A 19,717-nucleotide genomic window follows, 5' to 3' on the forward strand; every position below is an offset into this window, starting at 1 on the left:
TCAGTCAAATCCCTCAAACTCAGCACCGCCTTCCTAACCTGCAATCTTCTTCCTGACCTCTCCGCCCCCACCCCACTCCGGCCTATCTTCCTCACCTTGACCTCCTTCCACCTATCGCGTTTCCAACGCCCCTCCCCCAAGTCCCTCCTCCCTACCTTTTATCTTAGCCTGCTGGACACACTTTCCTCATTCCTGAAGAAGGTCTTATGCCCGAAACGTCGATTCTCCTGTTCCTTGGATGCTGCCTGACCTGCTGCGCTTTTCCAGCAACGCATTTTCAACCAGTTCCTTTATCATTGTTCCTAATATCCCCTTGCTAGGTCATTAGAGGTCTGCAGCATAGAAAAGGATCCTTTGGCCATAGTTTCTGCACTGGTCAAAACAGCCACCTAACTATTCCAATTTTGTTTTCCAGCACTTGGCCCATGGCCTTGTATGCCTTAGAAATGCAAGTGAGTCATAGAGATGTACAGCATGAAAATAAACCCTTCAGTCCAACTCTTCCATGCCGAACAAATATCCTAACTTAATCTAGTCCCATTTGTCAGCACTTGGCTCATATCATTCTAAACCCTTCTCTTTTATATACCCACCCAGATGCCTTGTAAATGTTATAATTGTACCAGCCTCCACCACTTCCTCTCACAGCTCATTCCATACACATACCACCCTGCGTGAAAAGGTTGCCACTTCGATCCCTTTTATATGTTTCCCCTCTCACCCTAAACCTATGCCCTTTAGTTCTGGACTCCTCCACTCCAGGGAAAAGTCCTTGTCTATTTACCCTATCCATTCTCCTCATGATTTTATAAACATCTATAAGGTCACTCCTAACCCTCTGACGCTCTGGGGAAAACAGTTCCAGCCTATTCAGCATCTTCCCTATAGCTCAATCCTCCAATCCTGGCAACATCCTTGTAAATCTTTTCTGAACCCTTTCAAGTTTCACAACACCCTTTCAAAAGGAGGGAGACCAGAATTGCACGCAATATTCCAAAAGTGTCCAAACCAATGTCCTGTACCGTGATGGAGGCTGGTAAAATTGCAACACTTAAAAGGCATCTGGATGGATATATGAATTGGAAGGATTTAGAGGGATATGGGCCAAATGCTGGCAAGTTGGACTAGATTAATTTCGGGTATCTGGTCAACATGGATGAGTTGGACCGAAGAGGTGTACAGCATGGAAGCAGATCCTATGACTCTGACAGGAGGTTTGGTGTATAAGTGGAGGTGACAGCCTAGGGCTGGCCTGTTAATCCAGAGACCCAGGTAATGTTCTGCAGACCCAGGTTTGAATCCCACCATGGCAGATTGTGGAATCTGAATTCAATAATAATCTCAAAAGAAGAATCTAATGATGTGTGTGAAACCATTGTCAATTGACATCAAAACCCATTTAGTTCACTAATTTCCTTTATTGAAGGAAACTGCCATCTTTACCTTGTCAGGCCTAAATGTGATTCCAGACCCACAGTAATGTGGTTGACTCTTAACTGAACATAGAAGAATACAGCGCAGTACAGGCCCTTGGGCCCTCGATGTTGCTGGTTGACTCTTAACTGGCCTCTAGATAATTAGGGATGGGCAATAAATGCTGGCCTAGCCAGTGACACCTTCATCCCATGAATGGAAAAACAAAGTGAAATCTTTCTGCAACTGTACAAGGGGCTGGTGAGACCACATCTGGAGTCTGTGAGCAGTTTTGGTCCATTCATTTCATTGGAGGCAGTACAGAGAATGCTCATTAGGATGATCCCTGATATGCAGGGATCTTCTTATGAGCAAAAGCTAAATAGCTTGCGATTCTACTCACTGGAGTTTAGATGAATGACTGGCGATCTCATTGAAACATGCTCAATTCTTAAGAGGCTTGACAGGGTAAATGCTGAGGGGTTATTTCCCCTTATGGGAGAGTTGAGAACCAGGGGGCACAATGTCAGAATAAACAAGTGCCAATTTTAGACTGAGATGAGAGTAATTACTTCTCTCAGTGGGTCGAGAGTCTTTGAAAGTCCTTGCCACAGAGAGATAGGAGGAGAGGGGATAGCAGAGTTTTTGTGTGTATTTAAGGCTGAGATAGAAGAGTCATGGATTCTGGGGAAAAGCCTGGAAAGTGGATGTGAGGAATGTCAGATCAACCATGATCCTCTTGAATGGCCGGGCAGTTTTGAGGGGCTGAATGGCCCAATGGTTTTATTTTTTCTTAATGTGCTATGGTCTTATAATTTGGAAATTTACCTTTAAGCAAAGTCCAGAAACTGATTTTGTGATCCCAGCTGACAGTATTAGTGGCCAAATCATATCCCAGAATGAAATGTAACTTGATAGAAAATAAACGTAAACTTTTTTTTTAGTTAATGTGGAGATTAGTCACTGACACATACTCATATGAGACTGCAGATGTTGTAGCAACACGGTGCTAAAGGGTGGCACAGTGGTTAGCACTGCTGCCTCACAGCGCCAGAGACCCGGGTTCAATTCCCACCTCAGGCAACTGACTGTGTGGAGTTTGCACTTCTCCCCGTGTCTGCGTGGGTTTCCTCCGGGTGCAGGTTAGGTGAATTGGTCATGCTAAATTGCCCGTGGTATTAGTAGAAGGGGTATATGTAGGGGAATGGGTCGAGGTGGGTTGTGGGTCGGTGTGGACTTGTTGGGCCAAAGGGCCTGTTTCCACACTGTAAGTAATCTAATCTAAACACAACATAAGTTTATTACATGAGACATAGGTATATAGCTACAGAAACTGGTTTAGAGAGATCATAACATGAAGAACAAAAAATTTTAACCTGCTTCCCAGTATTATCTGTCATAGAGACTCAAGTCCAGAGAAATTATCTCTTGACCTCAACTCTTTAGGTTTCTACTTAAATGACAGCTTTCAGATTCTTTTGTATGAACTGCCAAGATAAATTTACACTTATATCCCTAAGTCTGAGGCATGAACCTTTCACAAGTCTGAAGGCTTAAACTTTTCTCAATTCTAACAGCCTTAAGATTTCTATCCCAAATTCTCTGGGATTAAAAGTTTCACAAACTAGAGAAAAGAAAACTCACCACTGTTGCAGATACTGGTTATTCTGAACTAAATAGAAATGAATTAAAAACCTTATACAAAATTGTCTTTTTTTTCCAACTGAACTCTGCAAGGAGAGATATTCAAAATTGTTTCTGAACTCAACTATTAATTCATCTCAAATATATCTTTGATGTTTTTAAACCGGAAAGAAGACAAAACTAATGATTTAATGTCACTACTTGCTTAAACCCAGTGCTATAAACATCCTAGTCTATTCACACTCCAAGGGCTCTCCCAAGTCCTTATTGACAGTCACATGTCTTCTTGGTACAGGTACATTTCAGGTCACTGTTCCAGAATGACATTCTGACCATTTATAAAAGAAAATCCTTAACAGCAAGAAATAGGCTACCCCTTCAAAAAATTCCAATAATGATAGCAATAAATTTTGCACATGTTTCATCTCACTCCAAATTAACTCAGAAAATTTCAATCCTTATTGGGATTAAATTAAAATAAATAGCTAAGACATTTACAAATTAATAATGGTCATAAATGGAGAGTCAAAATTGCTGAAGGAAATCTATAGAAAATATATTAACCTTTTTAACAATGCTGATTTCATCTTCTCTGTTTGCTTTAGCTCCAGTTGTGATCTTTTGGTCCACTTTTTATTTATCTGTTCTTCACAGTTATTAAAATCTCTTTAATTGCATCCAACAGTGCATAAAATAACAGGCATGGGTGAATTACAGATAGTATGAAATAATTCATCAAGATTGGGGACTTTAAGTCTGAGGCTTTGACTGAATGCAGAGCTATTCTGCACCAAGACGGTTTGTTATGGTAATGTACAGTATGTATAAGATCCAACTTAAATTACTTTTTTACAATTTCAATTGGGGGGAAGGGGTGCATGACTATTCAGTGGGGCTGTCTCCTCTCAAATTAACATGTACCCTGGAATTGTGTTTACCAAACATTTTAATTTCATACATGCCTACAAACCAAACCTCTAGATCATGTTGGATGGGAGGAATGTAATTTATGAAGTTAGTAATGATTGTGTTCATTGCTATAGCTAGTGGCAAGCACGAGGCATTAATGATCTGGTTGAAATATTGTGCAAATGTGTGTTCCAGTAGGATTGCTTTTTCTTAAAATACAGAGTGATCAAATTGTACACTCTACTAACTACAGTCTTAGGTTAAAGATACTCGCCTTTGTTTTGTAGCAGTCTTAAGTAATTTTCCTCTTCAGTATGAGAAAGCTCATTTAACTTGCTTGAAATATTATTTAATGTTAAACATCAGCAAAGCTGCTTCTGAGAATGGCCACAAAAATAACATGCTCTGATGTTGGAGCCTTATGGGATTTACTTTTTTTTCCAATTTTGCGAAACAACTACATTAGTTACTTCAGCAGTTAGACTCCAAAGAAAATGTTGAAGGCCAAAGCTCTACATTTCTGCTGCTGGGGCAAACACTAGAATTTATTGTTGGGAATCCTTTTGGAATTGCTGCAGAATTCTTATGTTACATTTTCTTTTAATACTGAGTAAAATATCATTGTGCAACATTCATTTTGCTTATTGCAGAGATTAAAGACAGGACTGAGATGGTGAGCAAATTTAATTCTCTTTACTGTTCACATGAATGATAAATATTGGCTTGGGGTGTCAGGAAAAGCTCCTGCTAAACTTTGAAAAGAGTGGGAACTTGTACACTTTAACAGGGGACTTAATGGTTTATCAGAACAGCTGAATGTAAAATGGAGGAAGGTGGGTGGGGAGAAATGGACAACCCATTCAATGTCATCAATTTCCCTGCCCAGACATGTCAGGCAATCCCATATAAAACATGGCGTTTAACTTAGACTATCAGTTCTTTATTTTAAGCTGATTACTGCATATGATGTTATGCTGTTCAGCAGTTTTGCCTAGTGGTAAATATTGCAAATCCAAACTGATACTTTGGGAATGTTTTTAAAAAAAAATGAGATCTGATGTGTGGTGAAGTTCTGCAGATCACCTACCGTTTCTTTGTCTGCTTTTAAATGTGACAATGTTTAACTGAAAGTGAAACTGAAGCAGCTGTCGGTGGTTTGTGGCATTTTTATCCCGCTGTGCTTTCTCATGAGGTTCTTTGACCATGTTTCTGTGAACAAATGATTCTGTTTCAAGATCTATCTTCATGAGGGCCGACAGGCAGGGCTACCGAAGCTGTGGTGTGCAATGTAACCAGGGCTGTGACGTGCATTAATACTATCATGGCTGAAAGCTATTTAGCTGGCCTCAGATTGCCTGAATGCAGTCTTTTAAATATAATATAAGTCCTATGTGTTGGTATTACGCGGCAGTTTCTTACTGTCTGACACTATAAACATGTACTGTACAAAAATGTCTAATTATCTCCCAAAACATCATCGTTTTCCTTTCAGATAGGTGCCCCTCCCCCATCCAGAACAACTGCTTACATAACAAAGGAGTCAACTTTCTTACTGAACTAGAAAGTATTAAGGCAAATTTATCTTTTGGATGCTTTAGTCTCAATTCAAGGAGAGGGTAAGGAGAAATTATGCTTGGTATTTAGAGGTATTCGTTGGTGTTTAAGCTTAATTTTGCTGACGCTTGGAGATTTTTGATCTATGTTGTGCGTTAGGTGCATTCATGCATTAACCCTTTGAGAACCGCAGTAGTTCAATGCAATAATTGTGTTTAAAACAACAAACTCAAATTTTTAAGATCGTAAGTGTATTCAATTTTTTGGTGGGGGGAGAAAAGTGAAATTGTACAGGCTAGCAGGAGATGGGCCCAGTCTCTCTCAACTTACTTTCATTTCTCTTTCACTGAAGCTCAACTGATTGATTGTTTATCCTGTTTAACACTGAGCTGTTCTTCTCACACTATAGTTTCTTCATCACCAAGATCATTTTCATTTCAGGAACAGTGCCCATTTAGCTTCAGCCCACTTACTGCTGAAGCCCTTAACCATGTCCACCACCAACCTCGTCTACGCTCCCTTAGCTGGTCAGCCTGTATCTTTTGTCTTCTGGAGATTTATCCTTACCCAAAACTCTGTCTGTATCTAAATTCATACCAAGTCCCTTTTCTCCAATCCCCCTGTGCTGTCTCAGTAAAACAGGATGTCAATTTTAAAATTCCCCTCACCATTTTTTAAATTCCTTACTACTCCCAACCTCTGTGGTTTCCTCCAACCTCACAAACTGATGATATTTTAGCACTCTTCTAATTATATCTTCTTGATTATTTCTGATTTTCTTTACTTCACCATTGGTGTCTCCAGCTAGCTGGGAATCCCTCCCTAAATCTCTGAACACCTCTCTACTTGAAGACACTCTAGAAAATCTACCTGTTGAACCAAAGTTTTATACCACATATCTCTTTCTATGGCTGAGTTTGTCAAAATTAATACAATAATGCCCCTGTAAAGCACCTTGGGATGTTTTAGTATACTCAAGAGGCTATATAAATGCAAGTTGTTTTTCATGAAAGCTGCCAGTCCCGAGTAAAGTCCGCCAATTCTAAATTTAGAACAGAGTGCACCCAGCTCTGGGATTTGGTTTATGTCGGAACTTTTCATGAGGCAGAGCTGTAGAAATGGGAATTGGATATGTCTCCACTTTCCAATCCTTCCAGGCACATTCCAGCTCCCTCCTGTGAACCCTGACAGCAGGCCCTGAACAGAATTAAAGTGTATGCACCCTGTGGTACTTTGAAGACTTGATCTGAATTGCAGTTCTGCAGGAAGGGGTTACAGCAGCCATTGACTTTGAGCTGAGAATGATCAGTTTCCACCTTTCTATTCTTTAGGAATCTGATTTATATGCTCACCCAAATTTGAATTTCTGTCTGTTTTTCAAGACGGTCTTTCACCAGCAGTATCACCAGCAAAAATCTATAGGTGGGAAATTCAGCTTTATTTCAGTGCCTTTTAATCTCGCCCTCTTTTCCTATATTATTATAATATGATACTTTCTAATCGATGTATTCAGAGACACACCTCTAGAACAGGTGAGGCTTGAACCCACACCTCCAGGCTCAAAGGTGGGAACACCAGAACTGTGCCACAAGAGCCCTCAGTTATTGTTATTATATTGACATCATGCTGATCCACATAAGTGAAACTGGATGTCATAGATTGTAACAACATTTAGTCATGCAACATTGCAGTCTTGATTCACAGTTGCCCTTCTAGCTGTCAGGCGTGGCTCAGTATTCCCTCTCATTAGAAGGTTGGGTGTTCATATACGATACCAGAGACCTGAGAACATCATCAACATTAACAATTCAGCAGAGTGTTGAAGGAGTGCTGCTTTGCAGAGGTGCATTCTTTTGGAGGAAGAGTTAAAGCAAGGTTTTGTTTGCTCTCTCTGGATGGATGATTGGCTACAGATCTCTGTAATCAATTGTTTTAATCACTCATGGTACGTGGATGCCACTGGCTAGGCCAGCATTTATTGCCCATCTCTAGTTATCCTTGAGACATTGATAATGAGCTGTCTCCTTGAACTGTCACAGTTCATTTGTTGTAGGCAGACTCACAGTACTGATAGGGAGGAAGTTCCAGGATTTTGACCCAACGACACTTCAGGAAAGATGGTGTATTTCCAAGTCAAGCTTGTAAGTGGCTAGGAAGGCAACTTTTAGGAAGTGGTTTTTCCATGTATCTGCTGCCCTTGTGTTTCTGGATGATAGTGGTCATGGGTTGCAAGGTACTGTCTGAGTAACTTTGGTGAATTTCTGCAGTGCATCTTGTTAATGGTACACACTACTGCTAACGGATGCTAATGGTGGAGGGAGTGGGTCTTTGTGGGAGTGGTGCCAATCAAAGTGGTCTGCTCTTTCCTGGATTTTGTCAAGCTTCTTGAGTGTTGTTGGAGCTGCATTCATCCAGATCAGTGGGGAATATTACATCACACTCTTGACTTGTGCCATGTAGATGGTGGACAGGCTTTGGGGAGTCACGAGGTGAGATACTCCTTGCAAGACTCCTAGATCCTGTACTTGAAGAAAAGCTGGGAAGATTTTCCCAATACCCTGGTCAATATTTATTTCTTAGTCAACCCTTATAACAGGTGATCCCTTCTTTGATTTTAACTATCTTTTTTGTCACGGGTTATGCAGTTTGATAGGTAGGATCCCTACTTTGTAACAGTGATAGGATGCCCAAAGGTATTTAGTTGGTTTTAAAATGCTTCAGGATGTTAGAACATTGGAAGGAGTACGCTGTAAATGAAAGTCTGTGTATCAGTATAAATCAAACTTAACTTCAGTGACACATTACTTAAAGTGTAAACTTGAATGCCTATAGGTGTAATTTGTGAGTAGAATTGATGTCTAATTGACTACTTTTGCTGCCACTACAACAGTTCCTGTAAAATGTTTCCGTACATTTTCTTTGATGTCAGATGCTCCCATATTGTGAATGTTAACAAATAAGGAAAAGGTATTGTAAATTGTATTGTTATCAGTTGATACAACACAAAATATAAATCAGGTTAACATAAAACAAGTGGTTTTGTGTCCCAGTGTTTATGAGACTGATGCCTCTTTTTAGCTGTAATAAGTTCTGTTCCAGAAATCCAGGTGTTGAAACAGAGATCTGTAGCCAATCATCCATTTTTATTCAATTCATTTTGAATGTACATTACAAATAGATATCTCCCAACCCAACAGATACAACTTTTGGTGTGTCCCTATTTTTTTGGTGCACAAATTAATGTCCAGTTGATGCCCATTATCTATGTACAGTTAAATACAACTTCTGCTCAACTAATGCATTGGCCTTACTAAAATACCACTGAATGGAAAATTGGGTTTGACAAACGACAGCTACACTGATACAATTTCAATTCCTCGCCCCAATTTTATCTTCCAGTCTTTGCATTAAAGTAATATCTTAAAGCTGGTAAATGTTGCTGTTGCTCAGGATATACATCATACATAGAGTAGTCAACTCTTGAAATGAACTTCCAGACACAGTGACGGAGGTCGTTCCTGAATTTAGTTAATAATTGAAATGCTGGTGTGGGAAGCCTTCTGGATCATTCTGCTTTAATGATTGGTTATTTTATTTTAGTGACAAATGCATTATTTCCACATGTGGAATAATTGCAAATCACTGACCCCATGACAGTTTTCATAGTCCTTTTTAAAACTGTGTTTTGGTTTTGCTCCCTAGATACACAGGTAAAGGAAATCTAAATATAATTCTCTCTTCAGCTTTTTGTTTCTCGGTATTATTTCCGTCTGTTTGTGTTTGAATATTTATGTCTTCCTCTGTCTTTTGCCATCTCTCGCTCTCTCTCTCTCTCTCTCTACCTTGTGTTTTGTTAGCCCGTCTCTGTATCTGTCTTGCTTCTGTGTTTGGCCTCTAAACTAAAAATAGAGAATTGCAACACATCAGACAGCTGACTCAATACTCAGGATATAAATAATGGCTGACATTCTGGGTGAAATTTTCTGCTCTCTTGAATAGTATGGAAAATGGTAAAAAAAAAGAAAGTACAGCAATAATGGAAAAATCAAATTCTTGGCATCAAGAAAAAAAAATCCTACTTTTCCCTTGGGGTTTAAGCAACATGTTCTGACTCTCACTAATAACCAATGACGGCATTTTTCCATGCATTTGCATTTCATTACCAGCTAACCTTGCCTCATTTCAATATAGCTCCCAATCTCTCACCCTTCCCTGGGAAACTGGATGGTAGTAATTCCTGAAGTAAAGGTTATGGGATTTGGTTAATGTTGACTGAGCTGAAAATGTGTTGCTGGAAAAGCGCAGCAGGTCAGGCAGCATCCAGGGAACAGGAGAATCGACATTTCGGGCATAAGCCCTTCTTCAGGAGCCAACATTTGCTGCCCATTCCTAATTGCCCTGGAAAACTAGGTGGTGAGCTTCCTTCAGGAGGCATTGCAGTCCTTTGTTGTAGGATCACACACACAATAATTTCAAGAGAGGAACTTTGGGATTTTGGTCCAGCTACAGTGAAGAAATTATAATATAGTTCTAAAATAGGATACCTGGCAGCACTAACTTGCTGCTTGCTTCTCTGGGCCTTTGGACAATTAAATCCTCACCAGCGTTTACCCTACATGGTCCATAGACACAGTCCTCTTTCATCCTTCAAGCTCTACCACATCATCATAGCTGCTTTGAGATCGGTCCTACCATTTCAGCCCTCAGGACTTCAGTTTAGAGCTAAAGAACATTTACAAAGGGAGATAGTGGTGTCATGGTATTGTCACAGGTCTAGTAATATGGAGCCCCAGACTTTAGTGTACATGGGTTTGAACCATACCAAACACTTGCCTGCATTTATTCTGTCTAGTCCTAATAGAATTTTATAGGTTTCTATGAGATTGCCCCAATTCTTCTAAATTCCAGTGAATACAATATGCATCGATCCAGTCTCTCTTCCTAAATTAGTCATATCATTGCAGGAATCAGTCTGCTAAATCTTTCATCACTCCTTCCGTAGCTAGAACATTCTTCCTCAGATAATTGGGCCAAAATTGCACACAATACTCCCAAGTATGGTCTCACCAAGGTTCTGCATAATGCAGCAAGATATCTCTGCTCCTGTAGGGAGGATGAGCAAAAGGACTAAGGTACAGGGAGCCATTAAAATAAAAATTAATCAGGGGAATTGATACTGTACTCTGTGGCCAGGATCAAGTGTCCCGAAGGCTGTGTTACCTGCCTGGTGATCGGGTTCAGGATATCTCATCTGGGCTGCAGAGGTACTTGGAGTGCATGGAGAAAGATCCAGCTGTCGTGGTCTGCAATATAAGTAGAAAGAGGTTTTGCTGAGGGAATATGAGCAGCTAGGGGCTAAATTAGAAAGGTAATGTAAAGGATTACTACCTAAACCACAAGTAAATTGGCACAGGGTCAATAAGATTAAGGAGCTAAACATGTGATTCAAAGATTGATGTGGGAGAAATAGGTTTGAATTGATTGGGCATTGGCATCAGTTCTGGGGATAGAGGGAACTATTCCAATGGCACAAGCTCCACTGGCCCTAGCATGATTCAAGAGTCCTGGATAATCATATAATAGGGCTGTAGATAGGGATTTAAACTAAATAGTGAGTGGGTTCAATTGCATTATGGAAAAAGTTAAAGGTAGGGGAGAACTCAGGAGAGATTATTAATGTTTTGAGAAGTAGTGGAAGATAAAGAGTTTGGACAGGGTCAAGAATCAAACTTCAGGTACTCAACCAAGTACAAGAAGTGGGCAGTTAACAAACTACTGAAGGTATTGTAGTTAAATGCATGCAGTAAATGAGCTTGTAAAAGCAAAGAACTGTGGATGCTGGAAATCAGAAACAAAATCAGATTTCACAGGAAAATCTCAGCAGGTCTGGCAGCATCTGTGGAGAGAAAGCAGAGTTAACATTTCAGGTCCAGTGACTGTTCTTCAGAATTCAAGAACAGTCTGAGGAAGGGTCACTGGACCAGAAATATTAATTGTGCTTTGTCTCAACAGATGCTGCCTGATCTGCTGAATTTTTTTTAGCAGTTTCTGATTTTGTTTGTGAAATGGGCTTGTAGCACAGATTGAAATTGGCGGGTATGATGTTGCAGATGTCACAGACGTGGCTGCAAGGGGAATAGGGCTGAAAACTAAATATCCAAAGATACGCCTCCTGACAAAAGGATGGGCAAAGGGGGCAAGGGTACCTGGTTAGTAAGCAATTACGTTTCTTCAATAACAAGAAAGTGTCGAAGCGGTGTGGGTAGATTTGAAGATAAAAAGACCCTGATAGGAATTGTGAACAGGCCGTCAGCAGTAGTCAGGCTGTGGTAACAAAAAGTCAGGAGATAGAAAAGGCACTAAGAAAGTCAGCATTCTAATAATCATGAGGACATCAGTATGCAGATGGATTGTGAAAGCTAACTTGGTAGCAGATCTCAAGGAAAGGAATTTGTAGAATGTCTATGAGATGGATTTTTGGAACGTGGTAGAGCCCATTAGGGAACAGGCAATTCTTGATTTAATGGTGTATAATGAGGCAGACTTGATTAGGGAGCTTAATATGAAGAAACCCCTGGGTAATGTCATAAAATTCAACCTGCAATTAGAAAGGGAGAAGCTGAAGTCAAGTATTGTGGCTGTATAGGACATTGGTTTGGCCACTTTTGGGATATTGTGTGCAATTCTGGTCTCCCTCCTATCAGAAGGATGTTGTGAAACTTGAAAGGGCTCAGAAAAGATTTATAAGGATGTTGCCAGGGCTGGAGGATTTCAGCTATAGGGACAGGCTGAATAGGCTGGGGCTATTTCCCCTGGAGCATTGGAGGCAAGTTTATAGAAGTTTATAAAATCATGAGAGGCAAGGAATAGGGTATATTGACAAGGTCTTTACCCAGGGTGGGGGAATCCAAAATTAGAGGCATAGGTGAGAGGGGAAAGATATAAAAAGGACCTAAGGGCCTCACACAGAGGGTGGTACGTGTTTGGAATGAACTGCCAGAGGAAGTGGTGGAGACTGGTACAATTACAACATTTAAGGCATCTGCATGGGTATATGAATAGGAAAGGTTTAGAGGGATATGGATCAAATGCTAGCAAATGGGACTAGATTTAAATAGGGTATTGGGTCGTTATGGATGAGTTGGACTGAAGGGTCTGTCTTGTGCTATATAACTCTATGATTGTATACAATGGTATTATAATTGTATAAAGGTGACTACATAGATGTGAGGGAGGAGCTGGCCAGAGTTGATTGTAAGGAGAGCTTAGCAACCAAGACAGTATCGCAACAATAGCAAGAATGTCTGGTGTTAATTCGGGAGGCAAAGCAGAAATTCATTCCAAGGAAAAAGAAACATGCTAAGGGGAAGACAAGGTCATCATCTCTGACGAGGGAAGCCGGGGACAGCAAAAGAGCAAAAAAAAAACACACAATGCAGTGAAGATTGGGAAGCCTTTAAAACAGAAAGTGGCAACTAGAAAAGTAATGTGGGTAGGAGATGAAATAGGAGGGTAAGCTAGCTAGTAATATGAAAGAAGATTGCAAGACTATGTTTTAGATTTTAAAAGGTAATAGGTAAGAGAGAGTGTGGCCATTGGACCACTGGAAGATGAGACTGGAGAATTAGTAATAGGACACAAAGAAGTGGCAGAGGAACAGAATACGTACTTTGCATCAGTCTTCACAATGGAAGACAGCAGCAGCACACCAGAACTTCGAGAGTTAGGGGGAGAGGTGAGTGTTGTGGCCATTACTGAGGAGAAGGTACTGGGCAAGCTTTAAAGTCTGACTGAAGACTGGACTATACCCTGGGGTTATGTCGGAGAATCGCTGGAGCCAGGGAGGAAAATGTCTAATGTAACACTCCTGTTAAAGAGGGAAGCAGAAGACAGGGCGGTTCGCCTGACCTGGGTCATTGATAAGATTTTAGAGTCCATCATTAAGGAGGAGATTCCAGAGTGCTTGAAAGTATATCATAAAATAGGGCAGAGTCAGCACACCTTCATCAAGGGGATTTCATGCCTGACAAATCTGTTGAAATTCTTTTGCATAGATAATGAGCAAATTAGCCAAGGAGATTCAGTGGATGTGATCTATTTGGATTTCAAGAAGGCCTCTGACAGGGTGCCACACAGGAGGCTGCTAAGTAAGATAAGAGGCCACAGCATTAAGGACAAAGTACTAATATGGATCGAGGATGGCTGACTGGCAGAAGGCAGAGAATAGGGATAAAGGGGACTTTTTCAGAATGGCAGCCAGTGACTGGTGAAGTTCTGCAGGAATTAATGTTGGGACCAGAGCTATTCATGTTATAAGTTAACTGTTTGTACACAGGAACTGGTAAGTTTGACACAAAGTTAGGTGGAGGGATAGGTAGTTTTGAGGAAGGGGAGAGGCTGCAAAAAGAGTTGGACAGACTAGAAGAGTGGTCAAAGAAGTGGCAGCTAAAGTACAATGTGAGGAAGTGTGAGATTATGCACTTTGTTAGGAAGAATAGAAGTGTAGGCTATTGTCTTAATTGGGAAAAGCTTCGTAAGTCTAAAGCGCAGAGATTTATGAGGCCTAGTTTAGGATTCTCTCAAGGTTAACACGCAGGTTCAGTTGGCACTTAAGAAGGGAAAGGCAATGTTGCCATTGTTTTGAAAGGGCTAGAATACAAAAGCGGGGATGTACTGCTCAGGCCATACAAGGTTCGGGTCAGATTACATTTGGAATATTGTGAGCAGATTTAGACCATTGTGTAAGGTTTACAACAATGTTCCTAGGGATGAAGGACTAGTGAGGAGTGGCTGAGGTTGATGGAGTTTAGAAAGATGAGGATAATCTTAGTGAAACTTGAGAAACCTGGATGGAGTAGAAGTGGTGAATTTTCCACCAGTAGGAGTGATTAGGACCCGAGGATATATCTTCAGTTTGAAGAGGTGATCCTATACAATTGAGATGAAGAGGAATTTCTTCAGCCAGAGTGTGATGAATCTATGGAACTCATTGCTACAGAGGGCTGTGGAGGCCATGTCATTGAGAGTATTTAAGATAGAGATGGATAGGTTCTTGGTTAGTAAGGGGATCAAAGTTTATGGGGACGAGGAAGGACAATGGGGTCAGGAACTATATTATGCATGATTGAATGGCAGAGCAGACCCAATAGGCTGAATAGTTATATCTCGTGGTCTCATGGTACTCAAATCCTCATGCTGTCAAGGTCAACATGCCATTTACCTTCTTCACCATCTGCTGTACCAGAGTGTACTGTTATCCTCAATCATTTCAGTGACACAGGATGTACTGTTGGCTTGTAGCTGAGTAATATTGAGAACTGTGTTCTCTATAAAATTCAGGAGATGGAGAGGTCCCTTTTCCCTCTGTTATCTTTACAACGCTTCTTGTTGTGTCTACTTGTCCTGCAAGAGAGGGATGAATGTCAATGGTTAGGTTGCACAGTGTGTTTGGGTGACGTACTTGCCATAACTGAATAACTGAAGGCATGTGGAGGTGACAATAAGGAGATGTGAAGCTCTCAGCATTGATATGTGTAAGGGTGAGGTGGGCTCTTTGGATATAATTGTGAGCCCAAGCCTCAGGGAGTGCAGCAGGGTGAGCTTGCTGTCTAGTTCACTGAGCCATTTCAGAGAGCACTTAAAAGTCAACCATATCTGGAGTCACATATTGACCAGACAAGGTACGGATGGCAGAATTCTTTCCCTGGAAGACATTAGTAGCTCTGTGGAATGGTGGGTAGGCAATATCATGTGAAGATACATTCAGCAGTCTTATCCTGGCACTGCAGTGAGAACCTTCACTCCTGATACCTTGAATGGACTGTCCTGATCTCCTGCTCCCAATACATTTTGAGCATGTCCATGAGGCTTTCCTAGCCCCCTGTAAAACTAAAGCTTCTGTACTTTTGTCCAACTCCACCACAACTTCACCAATCAACCTGGAGCCCTCTCCCTGCCCTGGTGTTCCACTTACCTTGTTCATGATTTCAGTAACAGTGTGCAGCTGCCTCCTGTAAGTCAGTGCAGTTTCTCTTTGTAAGACCAGACTGCCTTTTAGAGTAGATGAATGCCTGTACCACATGTCCATACCCCAATAGATGAAGCCAGCACAACGGGAAATTCCCAGCTCTTTGCTACAACTGGTATATGAAGTGGGAGAAATATATTTGTTTGCTGCCTAGCTTCATTGGAACTAGTGAGGACTAATCAAGGCCCTATTGCCTTAATAACCTATTAGCACCTTGACTTGTGGTGATACCCACTGGGCATTTTGGTTTTAGTTATGTACTTTGCAAAATCATATAACATTTAAATTAATGTACAATGGAATTGGAATTTCTTCCCGAGGGTACAGTGGGGAATAGGAGAGTGCATGAAATAGCGCAGTTTAGGAAAAGTAGGACCATATTTTCTATTTGAGTTGGGGTTGGGGAAATTTTCCAATATCATGACACTCCCTCCTACCCAGGAGGGCTGGCTATTGGCATTGTTACCGAGTGGAAGTGGAGTGGCCTATTTTCACCTGCTGCTGGCAGCACTGGAGCAATGCCAATGGTGTTGCAGCTGCCAGATTAAGTGCCTGTCTCCATGCACAGAGCCAACTGGAGATTAGTGTGAGACCTCTTAACTTTACCTCCTTTTACCCAGTTAATCCCACAATCCACTCGGCCACTAAATCAGATTTAAAAACAGAACGTATGGCTTTACCAGGAGAGGCAATGGCCTACTAATGTCTTCCAGGGAAAGAATTCTGCCATCCGCACCTTGTTTGGCCAGTATGTGACTCCAGATATGGTTGACTTTTAAGTGCCCTCTGAAATGGCCCAGCCAGCCATTCAGTTGTGACAATCACCACAAAGTCTGAAAAAAATAAATGAAACTGAATGGAAGACCTGGCAATGATCCAGGCACTGGATATGGCAATAGTCAAAACAACCCTGTCGACTCTGCAAAGTCCTCTTCATTAACATCTGGGGACTAATGCCTGACATGGCTTACAACCAAAGCTTACAATGTCCCAGACATCACCATCACTATCCTTGTATATGGTCTGTCTCGACAGTAAGACAGTAGTGCTGACAGGACAATGCTATACAGTCAGGAGGGAGTTACCCTGGGGGGGCCTCCATATTGACTCCAGACCCATAATTTCTTACAAGTAAATGTTTGGGCAAGGAAACCTCCTGCTGATTACCACGTGCTGATGAATCAGTACTCCTCCATGTTGAACAATACTTGGGGGAAGCACTGAGGGTGGCAAGGGTACAGAATACTCTGGCTGGGGTTTTCAATGCCCACTACCATGAGTGACTCGGCAGCAGATTGACCAATAGGTTCCTAAGTGGCATAGCTACTAGTCTAGGATGATGGTGGGAAAAGAATCAACAAGAGGGAAAAATATATTTGATGTTCTCCTCCTTAGTCTGCCTGCCACAGATGCATCTGTTGACGACAGCTTTGGTAAGAGTGACCACCACACAGTCCTATTGGAGACAAATGTCATTCTTTAATATTGATAGTACCTTTCACTGTGGTAAATGATTCAGAATTTGAACCGTTCTAGCTCAAGACTGGGTGTCAGTGAGGAGCTGTGGGTCATCAGCAACAGCAGAATTGTACTTCAGCACACTCTGCAAACACATGACCTGGCATTCCCTGCACTCTACCATACTATCAAGCCAGAAGATCCACCTTGGCTCAATGGAGAGTGCAGGAGTGCATGTCATGAACAGCACCAAGCATATTTGAAACTGAGGTGTCAACCTGGTGAAGCTACCAAGCAGGGCTTCTTGCGATGAAGGGCTTATGCCCGAAACTTTGACTCTCCTGCTCCTCGGATGCTGCCTGACCTGCTGTGCTTTTCCAGCACCACACTTTTCGATTCTGACCCTCCAGCATCTGCAGTCCTCACTTTCTTCCGGACTACTTGTGTGCCAAACAGCATAAGCAGCAAGTGATAGGTAGAGCTAAATGATCCCAGAACCAACCAATCAGACCTAAGCTGTGCAGTCGTGCCGCATCCAGTTGTGAATGATGGTGGATAATTCCCAATTCACTGGAGGAGGTGCTTCCACAAATATCCTCACACTCAATGATGGGGGAGGCCAGTATGTCAATGCAAAAGATTTGCAGAAGTATTTGAGATGATAATTCACCTTGGCCGCCTCCAGAAGTTCCAGCATCACAGTGACATCAAGAAATGGCTGAAGGCATTAAAAACTGCAAAGACGATGGGCTCTATCAGTATTCTAGCAATAGTCTTGAAGTGTAGGGCTCCTGAACCTGCTGTATCCCTAGCCCAGTTGCTCTAGTACAGAGGAACCACGATTATCCATAGGATATGTGCAGCACCATTCATGATTCCTTTCGATGCTAAAGCAAATACAGCAAAGTCTGGACAACATCCAGGCTAGGGCTGATAAGTGGCAAGTAACATTTGCACCATACAAATGCCAAGCAATAACTATATCCAGTCAGAGATAATCTAACCACTGTTCCTTGAAATTCAATGGTGTTACTACTACTGATTCTCCCACTATCAACATCCTGGGAGAGTTGCTGAGAAACTGAACTGTACTTGCCATATAATCCAGTAGCTACAAAAATTGACCAGAGGCTGGGAATACTGCAGTGAATATCTCACCTCCTTATTCTCCGAAGCCTAAAATGAAGAAGCAAAACTCTGAAAGCGAGTACTTCCAAATGAACCTGTTGGACTGTATAACCTGGTGTTGTGTGTGATTTTTAACTTTGTCCATCCTAGTCCAACACCAGCACCTGCACATCCTGGCTAGCATCTCCAAAGTCTGTCCACCATCTACCAGGCACAAGTCAGGAGTGTGATGGAAAGCTCCCCACTTGCCTGGATACGTACAGCTTCAGCAAGCTTTATATTATCAAGACAAAGCAGCCCACTTAACTGATACCAGCATCCACAAACATTCACTCCCTCTACCACCAATGCTCAGTAGTAGCAGTGTGTACCATCTACAAGATGCGCTGCAGAAATTCACCAATGACCTTTAGACAGCACCTCAAACCCACAACCACTACCATCTAGAAGAGCAAGGGCAGCAGATACCACTACCTGCAAGTTCGTCTTTCTCATTCACCATCCTGAAATGAAAATATATTGCTATTGAAAGGGGGAAAGTCCTGGTATTCCCTTCCAAATGCAATTTTGAGTATACCTACAGAACATGGTCTGCAGCAGTCCAAAGAAAAGCTCACCACCGCCTTCTCACAGGCATCTGGGGATGGGCCAGTGATGCACATATCCCATGAGTGAATAAAATAAGTATTTGGAAAGCTAATGATTCTATAATCTAAAATAGACAAAGAATAGTTCATAAACCTTTTTAAAAAAAAACATGTTTCAACGTTCAGAAATATGTTAAAATGAACAAGCACGTTTCTCAGACAGCTGTATAAACAATCCCTGCTGAGCAGAATGTTTTAGTAATTTGAAAAGCAGCAACTCAAACTGATATTCCCTTGAACAACTATGTATAAAAAAAAATCTGAAAAGAATTAATTAGAGCTGTTTAAACAGCTGAATTACTGAGATAAACTTAAAAGGATTAGTGAAATCTCAATAACCTATCAAAGGATTTGAACCAGTCAAACATTTGGCGGAGCTAAATTTAAAGAAAAAGGGACATTTTACACAATTACTTCAAGATTTTAAACTGGTTTAGACTTTAGAAAATTTGCAACTCAAGATTAGCACTTTACCAAGTGTATAATCTACTCTAACATGTCTGAACACTTCTATGATATTTGTTCTTTCTCTTAATAGCTTGCCAGTTGTCAGAAGTAACAAATTAGCAACGACATGACTTTATTGGTCACTTACCATTAAAACATTAACTTTGCTTACTGCAGTAAATAAAGACAACTTATCATATGATGACACCAAAATTGGAGGTGTAGTGGACAGCGAAAAGGGTTACCTCAGGTTACAACAGGATCTTTACCAGATGGGCCAATGGGCTGAGAAGTGGCAGATGGAGTTTAATTCAGATAAATGTGAGATGCTGCATTTTGGGAAAGCAAATCTTAGCAGGACTTATACACTTAATGGTAAGGTCCTAGGGAGTGTTGCTGATCAAAGAGACCTTGGAGTGCAGGTTCATAGCTCCTTGAAAGTGGAGATGCAGGTGAAGAAGGCGTTTGGTATGCTTTCCTTTATTGGTCA

The 19,717-nt window shown here is 41.3% G+C and overlaps 1 protein-coding gene across 5 annotated transcripts in view; it reads left to right on the plus strand.

Moving 5' to 3' along the window:
* Positions 1-19,717, plus strand: part of znf532 (zinc finger protein 532) — a 217,562-nt gene that overhangs the window by 43,841 nt on the left and 154,004 nt on the right. Inside the window, exon 1 of one of the 5 annotated variants that reach the window (XM_043680009.1) lies at positions 5,503-5,582. The exons of the other annotated variants lie outside the window; for them this stretch is intronic. The gene's annotated coding sequence lies outside the window, so the exon portion shown is untranslated. Of the gene's footprint in view, positions 1-5,502; positions 5,583-19,717 lie in introns of those variants that run through there. 5 annotated transcript variants of the gene reach the window in all.

This window comes from Chiloscyllium plagiosum, chromosome 1 (assembly GCF_004010195.1).
Source record: "Chiloscyllium plagiosum isolate BGI_BamShark_2017 chromosome 1, ASM401019v2, whole genome shotgun sequence".
In the NCBI taxonomy this organism is placed as follows: domain Eukaryota; kingdom Metazoa; phylum Chordata; class Chondrichthyes; order Orectolobiformes; family Hemiscylliidae; genus Chiloscyllium; species Chiloscyllium plagiosum.